This window comes from Callospermophilus lateralis, unplaced genomic scaffold (genome assembly GCF_048772815.1).
Source record: "Callospermophilus lateralis isolate mCalLat2 unplaced genomic scaffold, mCalLat2.hap1 Scaffold_83, whole genome shotgun sequence".
Taxonomy (NCBI): Eukaryota; Metazoa; Chordata; class Mammalia; order Rodentia; family Sciuridae; genus Callospermophilus; species Callospermophilus lateralis.
The window spans coordinates 2,207,740-2,232,446 of NW_027516368.1; the positions used below are offsets into that span (position 1 = coordinate 2,207,740).

General features: G+C 39.3%; 1 pseudogene across 1 annotated transcript in view; it reads right to left on the reverse strand.

The window, feature by feature from the left end:
* The window catches only part of LOC143389385 (threonine--tRNA ligase 2, cytoplasmic-like), a 105,423-nt pseudogene that overhangs the window by 28,958 nt on the left and 51,758 nt on the right, over window positions 1-24,707 (reverse strand). Inside the window, exon 2 of the transcript XR_013155219.1 lies at window positions 7,651-7,743. The product of XR_013155219.1 is annotated as a threonine--tRNA ligase 2, cytoplasmic-like (transcript). The remainder of the gene's footprint in view (window positions 1-7,650; window positions 7,744-24,707) is intronic.

Genomic DNA, 24,707 nt, shown 5'->3' on the forward strand with positions numbered 1-24,707 from the left:
GCCCCTGGGAAAGTCTCTGGAATGAACACAGAAAATGCTTCTGTTGATTAGCATTTTTAGCTTGCGGCTGAGTGCTGACCTAAAAGGGAAAGCCCTGCCCTCCAGATTTTACATAACGTGCCCTTATCAATTCCTGTCAGAGTGTCCCTCGCAGGGACCTCAGGAAAGCTAGTGATTCTGCCTCAGCAAAATGCCCTGTGCTCCCAAGAGCCTGCTAACAGAGGAGGGGCTGGTCACCTGCACATGAATGAGAACTGAACACAGTTCTTTTAAATGAAAGACAGATGCAAGGAGAAGGCTAAGGACGGACAAGGGAAATTAGTGAAATGAACAAGTTTATTGACTCATACATTCAGACAAAGAGCAAATTGAGTTCATGCATATGTGATAACCAGCCCAAGGTCACAAGGGAACTTAGGGCCAGTCTCAGAACAGCGAAGGCTTCCCTCCTCCAGCAACCTCCTCTGGGCAGCAGGGAGGAGGCATTTCCCAGAGGCAAGCTCTGGATACTCTGCCATGTTTTTACTGGACAAAGGAAAGGAAAGATATTCCCCTGCACAGGACACTGGACGCTCATTTAGAGCTGGTAACAGAAGCCTCTGTCAGCACTCAAGGCTCACTTATCCAACTTTTGGGATATTTCCCACACACGTTCTAGAAAAGTATGCAAAACAGGAAATCAGCAAAGAGAGAGACCACAAAAATTGTGAGAGTAAAGTAATGGTAAAACGAGAACACTGTAGTAAATGTAGAAAATAGTGAAAATGCAGAAAACATTATAACATGTGAAAATGCATAGTGGTTATTTCCTGCTGTGGTAGCTAATGTCCAAAAATGACACCCCTCCTCCCAGTTGCCCCCCATCCCCCTGTGCCCTAGTGACCGATACCTCTCTGTTGAGTAGTAGAAGTTAACCGGTTGGACTTCCAAGACCCGATTGTACGTCATCCTATCCTGCAGTTTGAGCCTCGGGAAGGCTTGCTGTGGGGAAGCCCAACTTCCCCAAAGGCCTTCTTATGAGGACATGCATGCTGGTTTCCTGGGAGACAGCCTCCAGCCAGCCCAGCCACGCCAGCAGAAGCACTAACATGTGTCTGACGAGCCCAGCCCAGACTGCAACCTCATGAGAGAACCCAGGTGAGAATTGCCCACTCACAGAACCAACATGGCTAATAATAAACAATCCACGAAGTTTCTCTTAAAGCAGCACATCATTGAACCACTGACTAGGCAAACTTCAAGAAAGTGTCCAAATAGATTTCTTGCTGTAATGTTGATGTAAACAACAACATTAAAAAACCATCAGGGGGGCTCTTAAACGGAAGGCCTTAGAAGTGCTTCTACATCTGAGCAGAGCATCCAGCTGTGGGAAGGAAGACTGGCAGGTGGTGGGACAGGGTTGGCTGTGGGAGAAGAAACCTCATAGGCTGGGGCAAAACAATGGTGACCACAGGAGAGCCCAGGAGGTAGTCAGCTGGAGGATCCAGTGATAACATTTAATTTCCAATCTGAGTCATAACCCTGTTATTTCTCTTACAAACTCTAGAATGTGCTAGGGTTAGAGTGGTATTTACAAATGTGGATTTAATTCTGCTAGACTAGATTGTGTGGCAACTCCTTTGATTGCTCTCCGTAGATGTAAATCTTATTGTATTTCCATCAGAGATAATTATGAAGAGACTTGGACTCAAATTCAAACTTAAAAATATAAAACAAAGATGAAAGCAGAGACAAGAACAGAGACTCAAAAACAAACAAAACACAGTTCAAGGATAGTATAACAAAAACAGACTTTTGATACTGGAGAAAGCTGGTAGTTTGCAACAGACTGTACCCCACACCCCGTGTCTCATCCCTAACAAGGGCCTGTAGGCAATTAACCTCTTCGTGACTTGGAATTTTGAGATCTTCAACTGGAAGAAAAAAGTGGCTCTATGATCCTCAGTGATAGTGCAAATTCTAAATAAAAGTCCTGAAATGACAGAGAAAGAGTGAACAAGACTAGGAGCTAGTATGCTATGAACATCTATGTCATGCAAGTCTGCACCAGGCCCTAAATACAAATCTCTAGTCCTCAGCCCAACCCTGCACCTAGACCTTTGTACCCTGGAGAAGCCACAGCACCAAAAGGTCCACTCACCAACCCAGGGTCATGTAGCCTGTCCCCTTGCTTGAGTTTCCAGGGGAACTCAACTGTCCTCTGTTCACTCTGCCAGGCATTACCTTCACTGAGGAATGAGGCCAGGTCCCTGCCTCTGAGACCTGACACAGGGATGGACATCAGTCATTTCAACAGGAAGTCATTTTTGAGACTCAAAACTATGTCTAAAGTGGGCCTTGTGGGATGAATGGGACTCAAACTGGTAGAAGAAATCTGCCAAGGAAGAGTGGATGCCTTCAGCAAGTGCTTGCATCAGGACCTGCTGCAGGCAAAGGGCACGTCGTGTCCTGCAAGAGATCAGAGCTTCCAGCAGCACTCAGCATTTCTTTTGCTGTCTTTTTGGCAAAAGAATTTCTTATTAAATAGACCACTCCACTGCCTGTATCTTGCCAAATACACTAATCACCTGTGAGGGAGTTCTTTAAAACATACTAATTTTGGATTATTAGTTGCCCCTAAACTCAAAGGTGACATCCCCTGCAACCAAACCTATCCCAGGTACTAGAAACACATTTGGGAAGAAGACACTCCTGCAGCCCCAAGGAACTATTCTCATACTACCAAGGCAATTTTCACTATGCTCAATACCTTTCTTTAGTTTCTGTTTTTAATAGAATTTTCAAGTGTGGACTGTCCTTTCTTTGGGCTAGGGGATAAGTACATGGCACTTGCTTAGACAAGATTTGGGGTTTTTTGGCCTGGGAAATACTTAGGATATACCCTCTTTCCTTATCACTTCAATACAAATAGGTATTCCTCTTCCAGATAAATCTAGAAATCATTTTGTCATAAATGGATTACAAACCATCACTTTATAATCTTTTTCTGAGAACAAGAAGTATATTAGATACTGCACAAAGTACAGCAAAAGACATAGCTCTGACCCAACAGGCTCAAAAATCTAAATTAAAAGAAAACAAAGGGACAGGATGAAAAGTAGTTTTCTTCTCTTCTACCTCCTCTTCTTCCACCACCCACCCAAATGTATCTTCCATGGGGAATTTCTCAGTTACACAGTTAATTTTTAGGCAGAGATGATGTCCCACGTTCTTTTTAGGGCCATAACCACTAACACACTAAATAACAATAAGGGAAATGTGGTCACATTAATAAAATCAGGGTCAGTTCTGGGGCAACCTGAGGCTGCATCATGGCTTTCTCTCTCAGCAGGGAAGGAAGGGTGCTGGGGAGAGAAGGGCCCGCAGGGCGACAGCTAGGGAGTGTTAGGATAGGGGTGCAGAGTGCTGCACAGTACCCACTGTGCACTGTCAGGGTCAGTCAGACACTGGGCTTACTGGAAGCTGGCCCCCACAGCAGCAAGTAAGGAGGGCAAACCTCACAAACAACACATCTCAGTTGCAGGACATGATTGGGATTGGCATCATCAACCACATGAGACTGGCCTATAGTGGACAGCAGTCAGAGACAATGCCCCGGGTTGAAAAAGGAATCTACCCCATTATGAAATAGAAGAAACCTCAGCAAGTTGTTGTCTATGATCTCTGAGCTGATAAAAGGGTAATACAATGAACTAAGAGTTGTTTAGTCCATCAAAATTCATGCTAATGAAATTCTCTAAATTGAGTAAAAAACATCACTTTAAACAAATGTAGAATTTTTTAAATTTTTGTTTGCAAACTTGGCTGAGCTTTTGGGACAAAAAGATCTTATTCCCTATTTAATGGAAAACAGTGTTAAAATACCACAACTTAATGCACAGCTGTGACAATGTATTATAAACATTAATATAGGTGATCTATACATAATTGACGAATATCACATGGAAAGTGCATAAGGAGTGTTCAGTTCAAGTCTGGCAACTCACTAGGACTTCCAGCAAAGCCTTCAACTTTGGGGCTGGGGATGTGGCTCAAGTGGTAGGGCGCTCGCCTGGCATGCATGCGGCCCAGGTTCGATCTTTAGCACCACATACAAACAAAGATGTTGTGTCCACCGAGAACTAAAAAATAAATATTAAAAAATTCTCTCTCACTCTTTCTTTAAGAAAATAAATAAATAAATAAAAAGCCTTCGACTTTGTCCTATGAAGTGTGCAGCCCTGTGAGGCACTGTGACCATCTGAAGACCAGCGGGGAAGGAAGCCTGTCTAAGAGCCTCTTTCTTTCTTTGTTTAAATTAGAGCACTATAGTTACATATAGTAGTTGGGTTCACTTTGACAGAATCATATGTGCAAGGAATTTGATTTCAAACTCCATCTAGCACCCCTCCTAGTTTTTTCCTCCCCTCATCCCTCCCCCTATTCTCCTTCCTCTACTTTATTGATCTTTGACTTCTTTTTTCATTTATTTTTGATTGTTCTATATATACATAAAGATGAAATCCCTTTGGTGCATATATATATATATATATATATATATATATATATATATATATATATCATGATTTTGTTAAGTTAATTATGTATTTGCTCCCCTTTACCCTCCTCCCTCCCTACCTCCCTCTTTTTCTCTACCTTCTACTTCACTGATCTTCTCTATAATTTATGATCTGATCCACACACACACACACACACACACACACACACATACACACAAACTGCCTTCTTTCCCTTATTTTGCTTTAGCTTCTACATATGAGAGAAAACATTTGACCCTTGATTTTCTGACTCTGGCTTATTTGACTTAGTATGATTTTCTCCATTTCCATTCATCTATGAGCAAATGCAATTATTTTATTCTTCTTTATGGTTGAGTAAATTGCCATTGTAAATTCTACATACACCACATTTCTAAGGGGCTTTTAAAAAGAAATTTTGACCTTGCTTTTGTTCAACAGACTTTGTTCTGCTGAACTATTTTGCTTCTGTAGAAAATGACACCTGGGTTTATTATCTTCAACTCCTTTGAGTTCTCTTTTCTACCTGCTACATGAATTCCTAAAGCTAACAGTTTTACAACTTTCGAGAACTAACTTCTCCTTGACATGCCATAAATGATCCCCAAAAGGCAGAATGTGGGTTTTGGTTCTCTTCCCAATCTTAGGAGGAAAGTGTCATCATCTTCTTGGTGGGGTAGCATTTCCAACGACCAAATGTACCTGTTACTGAAGTCAAAACTCTATACCTCAGATACACATTTTACATTTCAAGTGACCCTCCATCATGTGTGGCTTGTGACAACCCCTTGGAACAGTTTAGAAAGTTGCCCCTATTTGTGTTCCTGATGGATACATATAGAGCAGTATCCACCAGTGCACACACAACTGGGATTATTCCAATGAGTACAGACTACCTGGGCTACAGCAGCCCTCTTTTCCTTGAAAGAACCTGGAGGCAAATACCTGTCAGTGCCCAGAGTACACACCTAAAGCCCAAGCACATTCTTGTCTGGAGACTGAAATTGTCCCAAACCTTTTCCTGTGATGGCTTAACACCATCTCTTCAGGACATATAATACACAAACACTTATGAGAACACCTGAAGCCTAGAGTAACCAGAATGCAGAAGAAATTATTTTGGTTAAACTGGGGTTAATACTTCTTCTTCTCAGTTTTGTCAATATTTTCTGTATAATATACCAGTCTACTGCTCTGAAAAAAAGAGTGTTCAACACCTAATGTTTACTGATTTAGGATCTTTTTAAAATTTTTTTTAGTTGTCAATGGACCATTAATTAATATGTGTGGTGCTGATAATTGAACCCAGTGCCTTACACATGCTAGGCAACCACTGAGTAAAGTCCCAGCCCCTGATTTAGGATCTTACATTAATTAAAATTCACTGTAGCTCTCTGGTAGCTCAGTGGTGAGGCACTTGGAGCCTCAGCACCACATAAAAATAAATAAATTAAATAAAGGTATTGTGTCCATCTACAACTAAAAAAAAAATCTTAAAAAATATTTTTAAAAATTCACTATTCTTGTAATTTCATGTTAAGCAGTAACAGATGCAGAAGATTTCATATTTGCCTTAGTATTTGACCCCCAGACATGAAATGGAAGATTTAAAACAATGACAATAAATACTTGTTTTTTTTTAATTGTTTGGAGATAGGGTTGTCTTGTACTTTGTTCTCTAGGCTGGCCTTGAACTTCTAAACTCAAAGGATCCTCCTGTCTCAGCATCCTAAGGAGCTAGAGCTCTAGGCATGAATCACTGTTCTTGGTTCCTTTGACTTTTTTTTTTTAATTGAAATTTGCCAATTTTCCCTAAAAGGGACATATAGGGCTTGTTGTTATTTTTGTTTGTTTGTTTTGATTGGGGCTTGAACCCAGGGGTGCTTTTACCACTGAGCTACACACCCAGCCCTTTTAATTTTTTTAGTTCGAGATAGAGTCTCACTAAGTTGCTGAGGTGCTTGCTACTATCCTGAAACTTGCAATCCTCCTACCTCAGTCTCCCAGGTTGCTGGCATTACAGGCATGCACCACTGTGCAGGGAGCAACGTATTATGTTTCAAAAGCTGGTTCATTGTGACTAATCAAATGACTATAAACTGACTTGCTCTCCAGGGTCAGCCTTTGTACTTTCCCTAGAGCCATTATGAATGCCTGGAAAGAAGCTGATACGTTTGCAAATAAACACTTCAGTTTTAAAAGTCAGATCATTCTGATAGAATCTTATTTTAGAAAGACAAGGCACAGTTTAGTATATGACAACAATCTGTTCTTAGAATAGAAATCTGCAGGGGGAAAAAAAAGGAAGACTCTAGAAACATTCTTTGAAAGGTGTTCCTATAATTTTAGAGTTCCAGGGCATTGTATAATTTTCCAATCCTGCATGTAAACAGCTGACATGAAAAATGACTTCCCTTGTATATGCATCTGCTTCCACATTGGCTTCTATAATATCCTCATTCTGTTGGGACCAACAAGAAGCTGGTATGGGAGGAGGGCCTGACCTGGAAGGAATACAGGAGATGACCTGCACGCTAATTAATGTCATGTCTTCTCCACGCCCCTCTTCTCACCTACATTCATGTACAAGCATTTAAAATTGGATGAAAAGAATGTCAATCATCATTTCAGTGAAGAAACATCTAATGAAAGCAACATGCAGTAGTCTTGGGTCTGGGAAGAGACCTATGACCTTTGCCTGCTCCCCTTGGCTGATTTTCAACACCAGAAGACAAGCTTGTCTTCTTCCCTGCAGGCGGCTCTAGGGCTCACTGCCTAGGAGCCTGCCCAGAGCCAAGACCAGAGGGCCCCAAGCCCCATCAGCCTTTTCCCCCCTTTTTGAATATTTTTAAATTTACATTTCTAAGACTATGTTCATGATTAATCAGGTTAACTTTTACGATGGTTTAAAGCTAAATCTGTGTATTCTAGGAAGTGTCTACTCTAGCAAGAGCAGCCCTGTGATCAACAGTGTCAATCACACTCCACTGACCCAGGTAGTGCAGTGACAGAATCATGACTTCAGGATTCTGCATGCGATTTGGGCAAATGTCTTATATCAAGTCAGTATATCAGAATGACAAGAAAGAATATTTTAATCATGCTAGCTGCTTTGAAATATGCTGAATATTACCTTAAATAAAAAAGTATTCCTGCTGGCTGGATGTGGAGGGCGGGGGGGGGCATAGCTTGGTGGGAAAGTTCGCCCTGGATTTGATCCCCAGCACTACAATAAACACAAAAGCAACAAAACTGTTTCTCATTAGTATGAAGTTAATTACATAAGCTTACTTACTGATTTTCTATTCTACTGTATCTTTAATCTTTTTTTTTCTTTATGCAATTGTTTTCAACAATTTCTTCAATGATTTCTATGTGAATGTACTGTCAGGGTTTTTTGGTATCTAAAAACAAAGTTATAATAAAAATAAACATACTTGTCCATGGTCTGGTGTGTGTGTGTGTGTGTGTGTGTGTGTGTGTGTGTGTATGTTTGTTTTTCTTTCTTCTTTAAACAGCTTTATCAAGGTATAACCAATAGACAAAGAACTGCACAGGACTCTAGATACATCCAACACCACTCAAAGCTGTCTTGTGTGTTTTTGTTTTGTTTTGTTTTGTCTGTTTTGTTTTGTTTTGATTTTGGGGTATGGTTGTGTATGTGTTTGTGTGTGTGTGTTTGTGCACGCGCACGAGCGTATGTGCACATGCGCACACATATGTATCTATGCATGCATGTAAGAACATTTAAGACCTATCCTTAAACTTTAAAGAGAACAGGGCTGGGGCCTGGGGATGTGGCTCAAGCGATAGTGCGCTCTCCTGGCATGCGTGCGGCCCGGGTTCGATCCTCAGCACCACATACAAACAAAGATGTTGTGTCTGCCGAAAATTAAAAATAATAAATATTAAAAAAAAAAAAGAAAAAAGAGAACAGGGCTGGGGCTGAGGCTCAGTGGTAGAGCACTTGCATTGCATGGGTGAGGCCCTGGGTTCAATTCTCAGCACCACATAAAAATAAATAAGTAAGTAAGTAAATAAATAAATAAAGATATCGTGTTCATCTACAACTAAAAAAAAAAGTTAAAAAAATTCTGAAGAGAAAAATACTGTATTGTTAATGACAGGCACTATACTATTCAGCAGATCTCTAGAACTTAACTTATCTTGCAAAACTGAAACTTTACACCCACTGATAAACACCTCTCCATTTTCTGCACCCCAGTCTCAGGCAACTGTTACTATATTCTTTCCTTCTATGTGTTTAGTACTACAGATGTCTTATAAAAGCAGAATCATGCAAAGTTTGTCCTTCTCTGTCTAGCTTATTTCACTTAACTTAATATTCTCCAGGTTCATGTTGCAAATGGCAGGTCTTTTTTAAGCTGAATAATATTCCACTGTGTGTACATAACACATTTTCTTTATCTATCCATCTGTTGATGGACATGTTGTTTGATTCCACATCTTGGCTACTATGAATAATACTATAGTAAACATGAGAGTATAGATATCTCTTTAAGACCCTGACTTCAATTCTTTTGGATACAGAACCAGAAGTGAAATTGCTGGATATTTTTTAATTTTTTGAGAAACTTCCTTATTGTTTTCCAAAATGCAACACCATTTTATATTTCCATCAACTGCATACAAGAGTTCCCATTTCTCTACATCCTCACCAAAACTTTTCTTGATAATATCCATCCTGACAGGTATGATATGATATCTCACTGTGGTTTTGATTTGCATTTCCCAGATAATTAATGACATTGAGCATCTTTCCTACACCATTTGGCCACTTGTATGTTTTCTTTGGAGAAATGTCTGTTCACATTCATTGCCCATGTTTTAAACAGGTTATTGATATTTTGGCTATTGAGTTGTAGAAGCTCTTGACTTATTTTAGAAATTAACCTCGTTAGATATACAGTTTGCAAATATGTTCTCCCATACTGTAGGATGGCTTTCAACTCTTTTCATTGTTTCCCTGCTTGTTGGTGCATTCTTTGGAGACAGGCAGTCCAGTGTGGTACATAGGAGGTGAAGCTTAGAGCCTCATTACCTGAGTCTCATTGTTTAACCTTAGGCAAATAACTGACTCTCTATGCCTGGTTCACTGTGTCTACCAATGAATTATATTAATTGAAAGAGAAAGTAAAATATCCATTAAGACTATCCAAGGGTTGGGGATTCAGTGCAGGGGTAGAGCACTAAGATCTTAAGCACTACAAACAAACAAACAAACAAACAAATAAATAAAAACTTAATTCAATTAATGTCCCTCATCTGTTTGTCAGTAGATTCAAGTTTGATCTATTCAATGGATCAATACATTCCCACTCTAGTCAGAAAGCTGTGTGGATGGATATTCATTGTAATTCCCAGATACTTAGGAAAATGAAACTTTAAAAAGGGTCTCTGGACAATTTAATCTATGACAATTTTTTTAAGAGTGATCTATTTCCTAACACTACCTGTGTACATCAGTCCTAAAATATTTTCTGTGCCAGAAAAAGCAAAGCATTTAAAGATGTTGGTTTGCTAACAAAGTCTCACAGATCTAACTAAGATTATTGAGGGTCAGCATTTTATACTTATTTATTTTGGGTAATGACTGAGTTCAGCACTCTTAAGCTGGTGTCAAAGTTTTAAATTTTTATTTCTCTGATACTTTATAATATTTACTTGAGGGCATCATCGAACACAATTTCAAATGAATGATTAGTTATGCTGGATGCTAAGAAGTCAATATTACTTAACTCCATCCTCATATCCACTCAAGCTAACCTTAAATTCCCCAGGTACACTAACTGAAGATTCCATGGGAGCTCTCTGTTAGCACAGTTATCCCTCCAGCAAAGACATGGCAGAATTTTATTTTGTTTTCTCATATGCTTTTTGCTTGTATGTGTTTGTGTTTTGGTTTTGGGGAGGCGGGAAGAGATATGAGTAGGCTCAAAGCTATACTTCAAATATGAAATGACTCTCATGCCCTCGTCGCAAATGTCCACAACTGAGGAATTTCTGGCAACACTTGGAGATTTTAGAGGCACCAATAACCTTTCTAAAAATGATTTTGTGACTTTCATTCTAAATGACTATACAAACAAATCATTTAATAGACTGCAGAAAATGGGCCACAAAATGACCAGGAGGCACATGATATCATGCACAATAAGAGGGAACAGGACCAAAATTCAATTTGTAACTTGGTTTAAGTACAAAATCCCTAATTGACATAGGTGGCTGCATTAAATAAATGTGCTGGGCACAACGAACAGCAACTGCACATACCTGTGCAACAGAGAAGGTCCCTCTCTATTTACCCTCCTTATATTAAGAGTCATTGGTCCAATTCAGTTGCAAGTAACCTGCAAGTTTAATAATAAGGGTTTTATATTTAAAAAAAAAATGGTTTGATTAATTTGGCATAGGGTGATTTAGAGAGCAAACAGAAAAAGCTAAATAGACCCAACATTTCACCCATTAACCATATCTTTCTTTAGCCTTGGTGAGGCTTTCATCTGATCCCTTTAATATGTCATTTTTCCCCTCCCCGTTGCCCCTTTCAATTTTGCCATTTCTAGGACTCTTACATTGAGGGAGTACAAAAATGTCTACAGCACTTAAACTCTTGAAAAGGGTTGTTTGAAAGAAAGGATCTAATTAGCAGGGGGTAAGAGTGCCTTTACTTACTCTGTAGGACAATTGTTCCTGCCAGAGAAGAACCTTGAATAATCTTTGCCTGCGAAAACACAGCGACCTCTGATTGATTTTGTATAACCTGAAGCCTAATGAAAATCTGTCTGCTTCTTCCAACTGTTGCCAAGGAAATTTAATTTGGGATCTACCAAAGTAAGATATCTTCCAAACTCTAGGCTTGCCTTGGGATTTAAATGCAAGGCTGGGTCCATTTCCTGCTGGCGTGGGAAGCTTGCAACTGAGGATGTTTAGAGACAACTTGATGACTGCACCGTGCAGAATGCTCAGGGAATTCAGGGAACAATGTGTTCTTTTCTCATTGAGTTGTTCATACTTGCTTGAGTAACCTATATTTACTCTTCAATCCGAGATGAAGTTTCTTAACTTTGTATTGTGACTAAGACATAAAATTTTAAGATAAATTAATATAACCTCATACATTTCTTGCAGCAACTATCACCCCACTACTTACACACACACACACACACACACACACACACACACACACACTTTAAGTAGTGAAACGATGTGTATTCCTTTTTCCTTTTCACCCTGGGATCATTTATTATATTAAAGGCCTCCGAATGGAAGGACCAAATGGCAAAGAAGAAAAAGAGGTGTTGAAGTGTTTCCTTTTTTTCATTTCTGGCTTTAACTATGAGAATGGGACTTATTTTTAGTGAAGAAGAAGATAAAGGAAGAGCAAGGTGGGGCAGGACGAGAAGGAGATGGAGAAGGGGAAGGAGAAGACCCTCTAGTGATAAAAGAATTCCATGTCAATGAACGATAGCATTTTTATAAATCTTTTAGAATCTGTGGATATATTTTATTAATAACACATTTACAGCTTAAGTTCTTAAAGGAATGGACAAATCATACATAGAGCTTGACAATGTGTCACTCATGTATTTGAAGGGGATGATCCACTCCTATGGTGCTATTAATAAAGTGAATAGGTGTGATAAATATGTAACTCTTCAAAGGTAAACATTCTTAGAAAAAGGTTTTCGGCTAAACACTGTACTATTAAACAACTATTGCCAAAGAAATTTAATTTGGGATTTACTAAAATAAAATGTTTCTACTAAGTATACCTACTAAAACAAGGGAATCCTAGTAACTTTTTTCTCCTTCAAGAGAATTTGGGCTGGGGATATGGCCCAGTGGTAGAGCACTTGCCCAGACTGCTGGAGGCCCTGGGTTCCATACCAGCACTAATACTAATAATAATAATACATATTAATAATTTGTAAGCACACCTTTTCCTACTATTTTATGTAGCACACGCTAATTTGTACTTGCCGCAATGAACTCACAATGGTAAGCAGGGACTGAACTTTTTTTTTTTTGGTATCAGGGATTGAACCCAGGGGTGCTTAACCCCTGAGCCACACTCCCAGCCCTTTTTTATATTTTATGTACAGATAGGGTCTCACTGAGTTGCTTAAGGCCTTGCTAAATTGTTGAAGCTGCCCTTGAACTTGCAATCCACCTGCCTCAGCCTCCCAGGCCATTAGGCTTACAGAAATGTGCCACTGAGCTGGCCTAAACATCTTTTGAAAGAAAATAACTATACAAACAGATGTCTCTGATGTTATAAAGTATCCTTATAAAAGAGAACTGGAGAAGCCTTAGACATTATCTTCTTCAAAGGTTCTCAGCAGATGCTCCCTGGACCACCTGTCTGAGGACCAGCAGGAGGTATTGGGGGTGCATTAACTTACAGGCTCCCCCTCCCCAAGCTCTGCCCCTTCCTTCAGGCCCAGTGAATCTTAGAAGGCAGAGTCTAGACACCTATAGTTTTAACAGGCACTTATTTCATTCTTGTGTTTACTAAATTTTGAAAACCCTTGTTATTCTTTCTCTTCCATTTTCATATGCAGAAATTCTAACCCAGTTTGTCCAAGATCAGAATGGCAGATATGGGCAAACTTAATCCAATGATCAAATACCACACTACTTCTCTGTAATAAAACATTTGCTAAATACTAAATTGCAGAAAAGCAGAATGAACATTATTTATTTATTAATTTAGTGGGTGCTGAGGATTGAACCCAAGGCCTTATGTATGCTCTACTACTGAGCTATACCCCAGGGACAGAATGGACATTTTAAGTTTGATAACTATCTTATAATAATATCTTAGACCTTTCTCATTCTTTCTTTTACCCCACAAATCTGTCTTGAATAGCTTATACTGCATAAGCCTTCACTATTATGCGTCAGGAGGTGGGGGCTAAGTGTGCAACTGAGCAAAGAAGAGGTGTGTACCAGGAGGTACAATTACAGTTGCCTGAAATGAACACCACAAGAGTTAACCAGTTAACTGAAGGGGTCAGAGAGTTGTAAGTAGCTGTCCTCAACTCAGGTTCAGGTTCAGATGATGAATACAGATGTCACAGAGGAGAGGCCACTTCTGGTAGGAGGGCTGGGCTTGTAGCAGCCATGGGCAGCAGAGAAAGCACACCTTACTACTCTCATTTACTACCCAGTGAAAATGGTACAGGCTGCAGCTTGAAAGGTACTACTTTGTGCACAAGTGTTCAACATGAATGGAAAAGGAGAGGTAAAAGAAAACAGGGTCCTCGTTCTAGGCATGGCATCTCCAACTCTGCTTTTCCTCACCCCTACCCTCCCTGTTCAGTTCTGCTGTCCACCTGGATCCTAGCTTCTTCCTGCCACTTGTGAGAGAATCCCCACACTCACCAACACTTAACAGGCTCTCCTTTCCCACATGGGAACCAAGGCTCAGAGGAGATTGGCAGCCTTCCTGAGGTCAGAAAGTGAGAGGCAGCTTCCAGACTAGGGCCTGAATACCCTGTGCACAAGCCGGTGTTCCTCCACTACAAAGCTTCTCTGGTAAGGGGACTGGCTGAGATAGCATCTGAGACAGGAAGGGGAAACCCAAAGCAGCACTTCAGAGGGCTGTGGGAGGGGCCTCAGACTGTGAAGTTATTTTCCCTGGCCCTGTGTCCCTTTCCTATGCACCACGGGTAAAATTCCTCCAGGCCAGTACAGCTGTCAGATAACTGCTCAGTGTTTGTAAACTTTAAGAAACAAACAAACTGATCAACAATCAGCTTTTCTTTTCTGCCATGGTTCAGTAAGTTTAAAAAGGAAGCAGGAGAAAGGAAAGAGAACTGACCTAGAATTGTCAACCTTTGATGTTGGCATCCAAGAATATTTTAAAAAAGAAGCATTTTAGGCAAACAAGGAAAACCACTATTTCAATGAAGACCCATTCTTTGAATAGAATAAATTCAGATTATGAAAACACATGACGTTTTTACCTATTTTTAAAAAATAACTTTGCCTTATACTAATAAAAATGGCATCATGTGGCCCCAACTGTGGTACTTATAAGCTACTGCAGGCTAAGACCTATAAGCCACAGCTTGAAGATTGGGGAAAAAAAAGAGGAAGGGGGTGTGAGAAGAGAAGGGAAAAGAGAAACACTCAGAGGTTCTCAAGACTTGGAAAGAGGCGTAAAGTTCCACTGGATTTGAAAACCCCTCATCATGTGTAATCCGGGCTGTGCCTGTTCTTGAGCTAACAGAACCAAACTGGAGAAGGGGCCAATTTAAAAATACCATAAATAACTGTAAACATCTGCAGCACAAGAAAATCATGTCATGCTAAACATGTTGTTTATGGTGCTATAGAACCATCTGCAAAACTTAGTATTTCCTTTGTTTTTGTTTTTTACTTTTGTTTATTCATTTATGGTGCTGGGGATTGGACCCAGAACCTTGCACTTGCTAGGCAAGTGCTGTACCATAAGCTATGACCCCAGTCCTTAGTATTTCCTTTAAAAGCATACCATGCCATTATCACTACTAGTTGTTAAATTTTTCTTTTACAATTTTAAGTTTTAAAAAATTCTATAAAAGTTTTTTCAGGATTCAGGTCAATGTTAAAAAAACATGAGACAAAAAACAAGATAGTTTAAAAAAGGATGACAAAAAATATTTTCTTTCTGAATGATATGTTTCTAGAAATCATGGGAAAATCATTATATTTGATTTAAAAGTAGTGAATTCAAGATACACAAATTCTAAATACCAAGTCTCACCAATCTAGAAACATGCTGAGAAAAAATAGATTAAAAACACAAACTATAAAGCAACTAAAAATAACCATAATAAGGGCTGGGGTTGTGGCTCAGCGGTAGAGTGCTCACCTAGCATGTGCAAGACCCTGGGTTTGATCCTCAGCACCACATAAAAATAAATAAATAAAATAAAGGTATTGTGTCCAACTACAACTAAAAAAACATTAAAAAATAAGTATAATAAGAAAAAATAACTTTGCCTTGTACTCACAAGGCAGTAGTCTGTGTGACCTATTTAAAGAAAACTGAAATTTTTTTTAAAGAGAGAGTGAGAGAGGGAGAGAGAGAGAGAGAGAGAGAGAGAGAGAGAGAGAGAGAGAGAATTTTTAATATTTATTTTTTAGTTTTCGGCGGACACAACATCTTTGTTTGTATGTGGTGTTGAGGATCGAACCCGGACGGCACGCATGCCAGGCGAGCACACTACTGCTTGAGCCACATCCCCAGCCCAGAAAACTGAAAAATTTTAAAAATTTTGTGATAACTATAAAAAAAACAAGATATGAGTAGATGCATAGACCATGCCGTGTGTTTGGTTGTAAAGACTAAGAAATTTTAAAAGGACATCTTTTTTCCTCAAAATAATTTGCAGATTCAACATAAAATTTCCAAAGTTCATCTGAAAAAGCAAACAGGCTATAACGACAACAAAAAAAAATTTTGCAGAAGAGTACTAAAGATTTTACATCATTTAAGCAATATGGCACAGGTAGAAAGATAAGCAGAAGGATGGTCAGAGTAGATAACCCAGAAATAAAACCTATACATTATAAGAAAATACCACAAATCAATCAAATAAAGAGGATGGTGTCAACTAAGTAGCAATTCCAATTATTTTTCTTTTTAAATCAGAGCTGTCTCACCCAAGTACATATACTGAAATAAATTCTACATGAATTTAAGACTTGAATAAATTTTTTGTTAAGACAAGTAACAAATTCATCTAGAAATTATAAACTACTATTTTAATTTTGATTATAAAAATAAATTTATCGGCGAATATTGAACTGGAAAAAATATTTGTAGTAAAAAATGTTAATCCAAGAGCAAATAGCTTTCTAGTAAATAGCTCTAGTAAATAGCTCAGTAAACTAAGACAAACTTTTGGTAAGACAACTTGGCAATATATATAACTGGACCCTTAAATATAACTGTATCAATGACCCACTGATTCCACTTGTGGAAATAATTGCATATTATAAATACTCTCCACAAACGTATTTATCAGAGTTGGAAAAGTAATCTAAAAGTGCATTAAAGAACACTTAAGTAAACTATGTAGAATCTTTAAATGAAGTTTTAAAAAGTGTATAATAATGCTTAAAAACATTTGTAATTTTTAATTTTTTTTATACTGGGGTTTAAACCCAGGGGACCTCTACAACTAAGTTACATTCCCAGTTGTTTTTATTTTGAGACTTGATCTCTCTTAAGTTGCTGAAGCTAAACTTGAACTTGTGTTTCTCCTGCCTCACCCTCCCAAGTTTCTGGAATTATAGGCTTGTACCACCACATCTGGCATACACAGAAATATATATGTGACTGGATATACATATGTTTCCGCCCCCATATATAGATACACAAACATATGTATACACCACTGTTTAATGCCTTCAATTTTTTTTTAAATAGGGCATAAGATCCAAAATCATTAATATAGTATTAACATTCATTTTATAGTGTAATATTATAATTCCCAGAGCATCTTAATATCTTTTTCAACAAAATAAAGTCGTAAGAGAATCAGTTATGAATTAAGTGTATATTAAAAAGTCTCATATTTAAAACATTGCAGGGCAATATTTTAAATGCAAATATAATAATGCAGTTTCCTAAACTGGATGAGCACAGCACAGATATTCAGGATAAAAGCACTTCAACGTTTCTACCTTCCACATACACCCTAAAACTGCATTTTCTCTCTACATAATTCCCTGACAGTGTCCACAGAACCCAGGGGAACTTTCAGGGCTTTTCTCTCTGGTCATTAGAATGACAACAGCACGTGGCCTCACACCCTGACAGAAGTATGAGAGGAATTCGGGATGCAAAGGCATGTGGTCAGCAGGACTGTGGAGTGGGGCAAAAAGCTCTGGGAGTACAATAGACATGCACAAAAGCCAGAGAGGAGGCAGGATGTGGACTGGATCTAATCTGATGCTTTACTCTTAAAATGCCCAGAGGCCAAACTCCAGCTCCCCAAAAACAGAGGTGGCAGATCTCTTTAGTTAGGTAACCAAGCCTGGGAAGATAAAGAGGACAGGCCTCAAAGTAAACCAAACCCGTAGCACATATGCATACTGCTTGTGTCAAGTACAAGACATCTTTGGGTGACTGTCATTTAAAGTGTTTGTAATAATGCAGAGAATCTGTTATAATGGTTTTGTCATCAGTAAGTTAAATGATGTATTGGAAATTTATTGTTTGTAAATAATACTGCTATGTTCAAGTTCACTTGATTACTGTAAGTTGTAAGTGTAATAGATTTGGTTTGAGACATTTTTTTCCTATTATGATTATAAGCTTGCCTCCCAGACATCTTAAATGCTTAAAAATAAAATATATTAAACCTATAAATGTAGTTTGAAATGTTTAAGGAAAATTCAATCAATTAAAGTGAATCCAATGATCGGTCTTATTTTACACAAAAATAATTAGAACCATTAAGGGAATAACAAGTTTTCTAAACTACAAAAGGAAATGAGCAGAATGTTTTTAAACACCATTAACAGCAGTTCTTTGGAAGGGTGGCATCCCCTCTTGGACATCACTGTCTACCATTTAGTCACTTCCACAGCCAGAAAAAGATGTAAACTGGGCTCCTGGATACAGCCACACCCACAGGAAACAGATGTGGTTGGCAAGGCAGGCCCCAGCCTCTCCACAGCCCTCTCTCCCACTTAGAGATGGCACTTCTTCATCCCATCCTCCAGGAGAGATCCGGTGCTACAAGGCATTCCCAGTCACAGTTGTCATGGAAAAATGGTTACTGATTTGGTACTTTTTCCCATGTATTACACAGCAAAACAATTTTAATCTCTTCCATTAGATACCTACTTTCTCCTGCTCATACATTCTCTTTCCTGCCAGTGTAACCATCTCTCTTTTCTTCTCTCTCAGATCCAGCTTGGACCCTCAGTGTCATGTCCTCTTCAGCAGAACAAAAGGTCTACAGAAGGCCAGAGTGACCATCCACCCTGAGTCTACCATGTCAAAGGTAAAAGCCCAACAAAATGGACTGGGGTGGGGAGGAAGAGGTCTCACTGCCAGGAAAATGAGATTTAAAATAAAATGACTGTCAGAAGCCACTTGAATCCAAGGGAGAAATAAAGAGAGAAAAGGCCATCAGAAGGGAACAGAAGAGGCAGAGCTGCTTCAGTACTTTGCTTAATTCTTCTTGCAATCAGTATGATCTTTAAACAAGGCTGGAGATGGCAAGGGCCTTCAAAACAACTACAAGGCCCTCACAAATTTCTCCCACTGCAATGAAAAGAGATTATATGTTTCTGTGGCACCATTGTTAGAGTGGCTTTCTAAGGAAGAAAAATGGACAGCTGTCAGGAAATGGAAGCCAGGGAATGTTTTCTCAAGTTTTCAGAAAAGAGCAAAGAATAAGATTCTGGAAACTACAAACTTGGCAAATATGGCATCGATCCCTAACAAAATTCTAGGGCAGACTGTTAGACAAATGTTCAGTTGTGAAAGGAATAATATATGTATAGTATGTTCAATACAAAATGTGTTGGAAATGATTAAGCACTCCTTAATCCTTCTCAGAGGGGCTGGTATGACAGTAAATCTGCATAAAATTTGCTATAGGAGGAAAGATAATCCTGTATCACTATTCCCTCATCTAGTGTCAAAAGAACAGAATCCCTAGAAAGTCAATGCCACAGAGGAATACAAAAGCTAATAACAAGTAGCAGCTCCTTGTTCTAGAGACCTCCACTGAAGCCTCACTTGAAAACCCAGTTCAAGGTGTATTCTGCACAGAGGTACCAAGGGGAATGAGGGATCATTAGCACCCAGTCAAAGCTCTCCTCCACACCAGGTGCATTGGTCAAGACGGGCACCATCCTAAAGGCATACTGTTTCCCAAGGTGCTTCTTGTGGCACTGTGCACAGGAGAATCCCAGAGTTCAAATCCCACTTCCTCCACCTACCACGCCCAAATCCTCTCTGGCCTGCAGTTGGCCTTCCAGATTGACAGGACTAAATGTCAACAGGTAGGAAAAACCTAGAATACAATGTCTGGTGTTATTTAGGAAAACCCCCAAAAGGAGTAACCAGATTTATGTAGTCCCCTCAACTCAAATTCTGAATTCTTTTATTGTGTGTGTATGTGTGTGTGTGTGTGTGTGTGTGTGTGTGTTTTGCTAGGGATAAAACCTAGAACCTTGCACATGATTGGCAAGCTTTCTACCACTGATCTATATCCCCAGTCCTAAAATCAGAAACTCTTGACTTAGATTCTCTTGGGTCATCATCTTTTCTTGACAGAAAAAAAGGTAAAATATGAAACACTGAATAAAAAGAATTCTCTGAACAATATTTCGTGTTTCTATTCTTCCCATCTTGTAGCATGTACTGTAAAAACCAAAGCTGCCACAGCCACAGGTTTATACTTACTTGTTCCCTGGCAAAGAAGGTGCTAACCAGTGATCAAGTCCGCCCTTTGCTGCCCCATCCATATTCTTGTTTTAATCAGATATTTTGAGTGAACATTTATGTAACAGGAAGATATTTGCTGGGACTGGAGTTGTAGCTTAGTGGTTGAGTGCTTGCCTCATATATGTGTGAGGCACTGGGTTCGATTCTCAGCACCACATATAAATATGCAAATAAAATAAAGGCCCTTCAACAACTAACTAAATATATATATATATAAAGATATTTGCAAAAAAAGGAGAAAAAAATCCATCTATGATATCTTATTTTTACTGGTGATTTCATTAACTATGTGTCTGGGGACAAATAAAGAGAAATGAAGTCACTTAAGGGAGATGCATTGCAGGATGTGCACCATTACATATACCTGAGAGGCAATTATTAGAAAATATTCAAATTTTGTAAAAGTATATGCATAAAAGAATGTGAACATGAGTGTCTTAGTCTGTTTAGGCAGCTATATCAAGATAACCTAACCTGGATGAGCTCTGGGCAGGCAAGCCCCATGGCTCTGCCAAGCACAGCCCACAGCCCAGCTATGGTAATTGGTCCCTGCAGCTCTCCCAGGCTAGAATCATACACTGTAGCTCTACTGGTCTCAGGGGACAGAGAAACCCTAGCAGGGACTCTGTAGTGGCCTGCCTTTGTGGCAGCCTCTAATTACTGAGGTTCCCGACCCAAGGTCCTGGCTGCTTCATCCACAGAAACCTAGGCAAAGGGAGCAGCATTCCTGAAGCCCGTGGACTCCTGAGGCCTGTAGAGATGGCACTGCCTGAATGCCACCAAGGTTTACCACTCTGCCCTCTGGAGGGGTGGCTAGTGCCACATGTGGGCCTACTGAGGTTGAACTGGGATGGCCAAAAGACCTGCCCTGGAATGTGGGGAGCAGAGCCTTGAGGCAGTACCACCAAGAACTCCTGGTTTTCTCTCCTGAACATGCTTCTCAATACAGACATACTGAGAATTTTCCAAATATTTAAAGTCTACTTCCCTTTGAATTAAAAATTCTATCTTTAAATCATTGCTCTCTTCTCACATTTTACTATACACATTTAAGAGAAGTCAAGCTGCACCTTCAACACTTTGGTGAGAAATTTGCTTTGCTGAATCTATCATTGCTCACAAACAAAACACCACAACAAACATAATTCAGCCAAGTTCTTTGCCATTTTATAATAAAAATCACCTTTTCTCTGGTTTCCAAAAACACGTTCTTCTTTCTCCTATGAGACCTTGTAGTCCAGATTTCATCCTGATCTTGACCATGTGGGTGTTCTCTAAGACAGAGACTTCCTCTGCAGCTCTTTTCTTCCCTTTTTAAGCCCTCACCATCCTCGACCTTTACATACATTAACAGCAATGTGGGCCTTTTGTAGTTAGCACCTCAAAATGTCTTTTGACATCTACCCATTGTCCAACTCCAAAGTAGTTTCTGCCGTTTTAGGTACAGTTTTGTACCAAGTAATGATGTTTCAGTCAATGATGGACCACAGGAATATAATGCAGCTGAAAATCCCTATTGCCTAGTGATGTTGTAGCTGTTGTAACATCATAACAAGGCTTTACTCAAGAATTTGTGGTGATTCTGGCAACAAACCTACAGTGCTGTCAGTCACATGACAGTATAAACATATAATTATATACAGTTCACAGTTCCTGATAAGAAACAATGGTGCTATACTGGTTTATGTATTTACTATGCCATATTTTTGCCTATTTTAGAATGTACTCTTATTCTATTGATATAAAAAGTTTACTGGAAAACTGTACAGAAGCAGCCTCCTACATCTTGTGTTTACTATGTCTCTTGATTGCATCAGGAAGCCATTTCAAATGATTGACCTACCATCTAAGATTGTGTAAGTGCACTCTGTAATGTTCACACAATATTGCCTAAGCACACATTTCTCAGATATATCCCCTTGTTATATGACACATGGGGCATATAGCAGTGACTTCACTTCTGGTACTAATTTCTTAGTCCATTCGGACTATATAATGAAATACAACAGACTAGGTAGTTTATAAACAACAGAAATTTATCTCTCGTAGTTCTGGAGGTGGAGAAGTCCAAGATCAAGGTCCTGGCAGATCTGGTGTCTGGTAAAGGCCAACTTTCTCACAGATGATGCCTCTTGTTCTGTGCTTACATGGCAAAGGAGGTAAGAAAGCTCTCTGGGGCCTCTTTTATAATGGCACTAATCTCATCCATGAGAGCTCTGACCGTATGCCCCAGTTACCTCCCAAAAGACCCTACCTTCCAATACTATCACTTCAGGGGTCAAGATGTGAATTTTGGGGACATAAACATTCAAGCCATAGCAATATAAAACATTTATATAGAACTCCTTCAAATGCTTTTTAAAAAAATATTTTAAGTTATAGATGGACATAATATCTTTATTTCATTTATTTATTCATTATGTGGTGCCGAAGATTGAACCTAGTGCCTCACATGTGCTAGGTAAGCGCTCTGCCACTGAGTTACAACTCCAGCCCCTTTCTGATGTTTTTTGAAAGCAACAATTTAACTTTAATCCACAGTTATATTTCATAGTTATATTTCAGAATGTTTTAGATACAACCTATTAGATAAAAGAAATACAGCATGTTTGTTACCTAATGCTAAATACAATCTTAATTGGAAGAATTATTCCCATCTCAAATTCACTTTGGAGTGAGAAAACAATGGATTGATATGTTCATTAAATATATGAAAACGGGTAGGTATTAGATCATAGATAATGGAATTAAAATGTATTGAATTTTTGGCTCATCTTGATAGGGTTTCAGCTGGAATAGTTGGCTGAAATGAAGTACAAAAAGATGAAGTAAGGATGAGATCAATTTTAGGATTGGTCTCTGTGAAGGAAACATGGTGCATTATTGGTACTATAATGATCATCTGAATAGATCTCTACGTATTATTTCATACTTTCAATTAGTAGCCATGAAAAAACAAAGCCAATGTTTCATGAAAGTGAGTCTTGAAGAAAGGCATCCCCAAAGCCATAATTTTCCCAACACTGGCTAAAGCACACAGCCATGTGCATAAGGACCTGACTCTCTCTTCTATTTTTAATTACATATGACAGCAAAGTCCCAAATCCTTATTTTATGTCTTGTACTTAAATTATCCCTTTCCTCTCACAATTTAAGGTCATTCTCTTTTTTCCATTCTCAATTGTTAAGAAAAGTCACCATTCTCCCTCTATCAGAATGACCAGTTATTCTCTAATTTAAGTTCCATTGTTTCCTTGCTGTTGTCTCTGGGAACTTTTGTCAGTGTTCCTCACCCTGCCACCATGAGGGCAGCTCCTGGCACAGGTGTCAGGGAGAGGGGCCCAGGGGGCGGGAGGCTTCCTGACACAGGGTCCAGGCCTCACCATCTGTATGACTGCAGGCAATCTGTGGAAGTCCTCCACCTTTTCTTGAGTAAAATGGAAACAGCCATGTCTACACCGCCACAGTTTTGCTGTAAGGTTTAAAGCCACTCTGCATTTGAAGTTCAATAATCACAATGAGGATATCAGTTTTATTTTTTACCTCCTAATCAAGGTATTCACCCCTAAGGAAAAATCATACAAAGATTCAACAACCTCCATTAAAAAACAAAACAAAATAAAACAAAAAAAAAACACCAAATCATTATCTGATAACAGAAAGTTCCGATAAGTTGATTCATTTATTCAAGAAATATGTTTTAACTCCTCTGTGCCAAACACTTGTTGGTACTGAGGATACAGCAATGAGAAGACAAAATTCCCAGTTCTTATGGAGCTTCCATTCTAATAAAACTCAGTCAGTAAAATAAATCCAACTTGAATGGCATGGGAGGCCTGGCAGTTCCGAACACAGGAATGACAGCATAGCTAACCTTTTGACAGGGTCCTTTCGACTCTCTGAAGTGTGTGTTGGGAAAGGACCATGAACACAGATGCTCCTAAGATGCCACTGCAACAATCCAGGTGATAAGAAGCAGTCACAAATTGGGTCTACACTACAGTGTGCCCGATGCTGAGTGGACTAGAAACTGGCTGAGCACAAGGGAAGAGTCAAGGAAGAGCCCAGGTTTTCTGGGCTGAGCAACTTACTAGCTGTGTAACCTGCACATGACCTAATTTCTGGTTCTGAGAACTAGCTGGGTGTTGAATGTATATAAAGCACACAGCCCAATGCCTGGCACAGTGGGCCCTCCAGTAACGCTCAAGTACAAATCATAAACTGTGAATTGTCTGCTGTGTGCCCAGCTCTTAGTCTATTAGGTCCAGAAATACAAGCATGTGGAAGAGGTGTAATCCAGCCTCCTGGAGTGGGGATCGAGTGGGAGAGAGAAATATTTCTGTATGGTACAGGGTCGAACAAGGGCCACAGGAATGTGCAGAAGAGTTAGAAGTCAGGGGGGAAGGGTGTGAGTCATCACATGGGCGGGATCTAGGAGGGCTGCTTACAGGAGGTGGCAGAGTTGCCTTGTTGGGAGGAAAACCCCTGAGACCTCTCATAGCTGTGAAAAGACTGTAGAAAAGGACAGCATGTTCAGGGAGCACTTGTCTGACACTGAATGATGGTGGTTTATTATTTTTGAAGACAATGATACTGTCTGTGTCTCCTCTATGCACCACATCCTGAGACACAGGCACCATATCCTGAGGATCACAACGTGTACTCGGTTTCTTGTAAATGTTTCTCAAAACATAGTTGTTATTTGG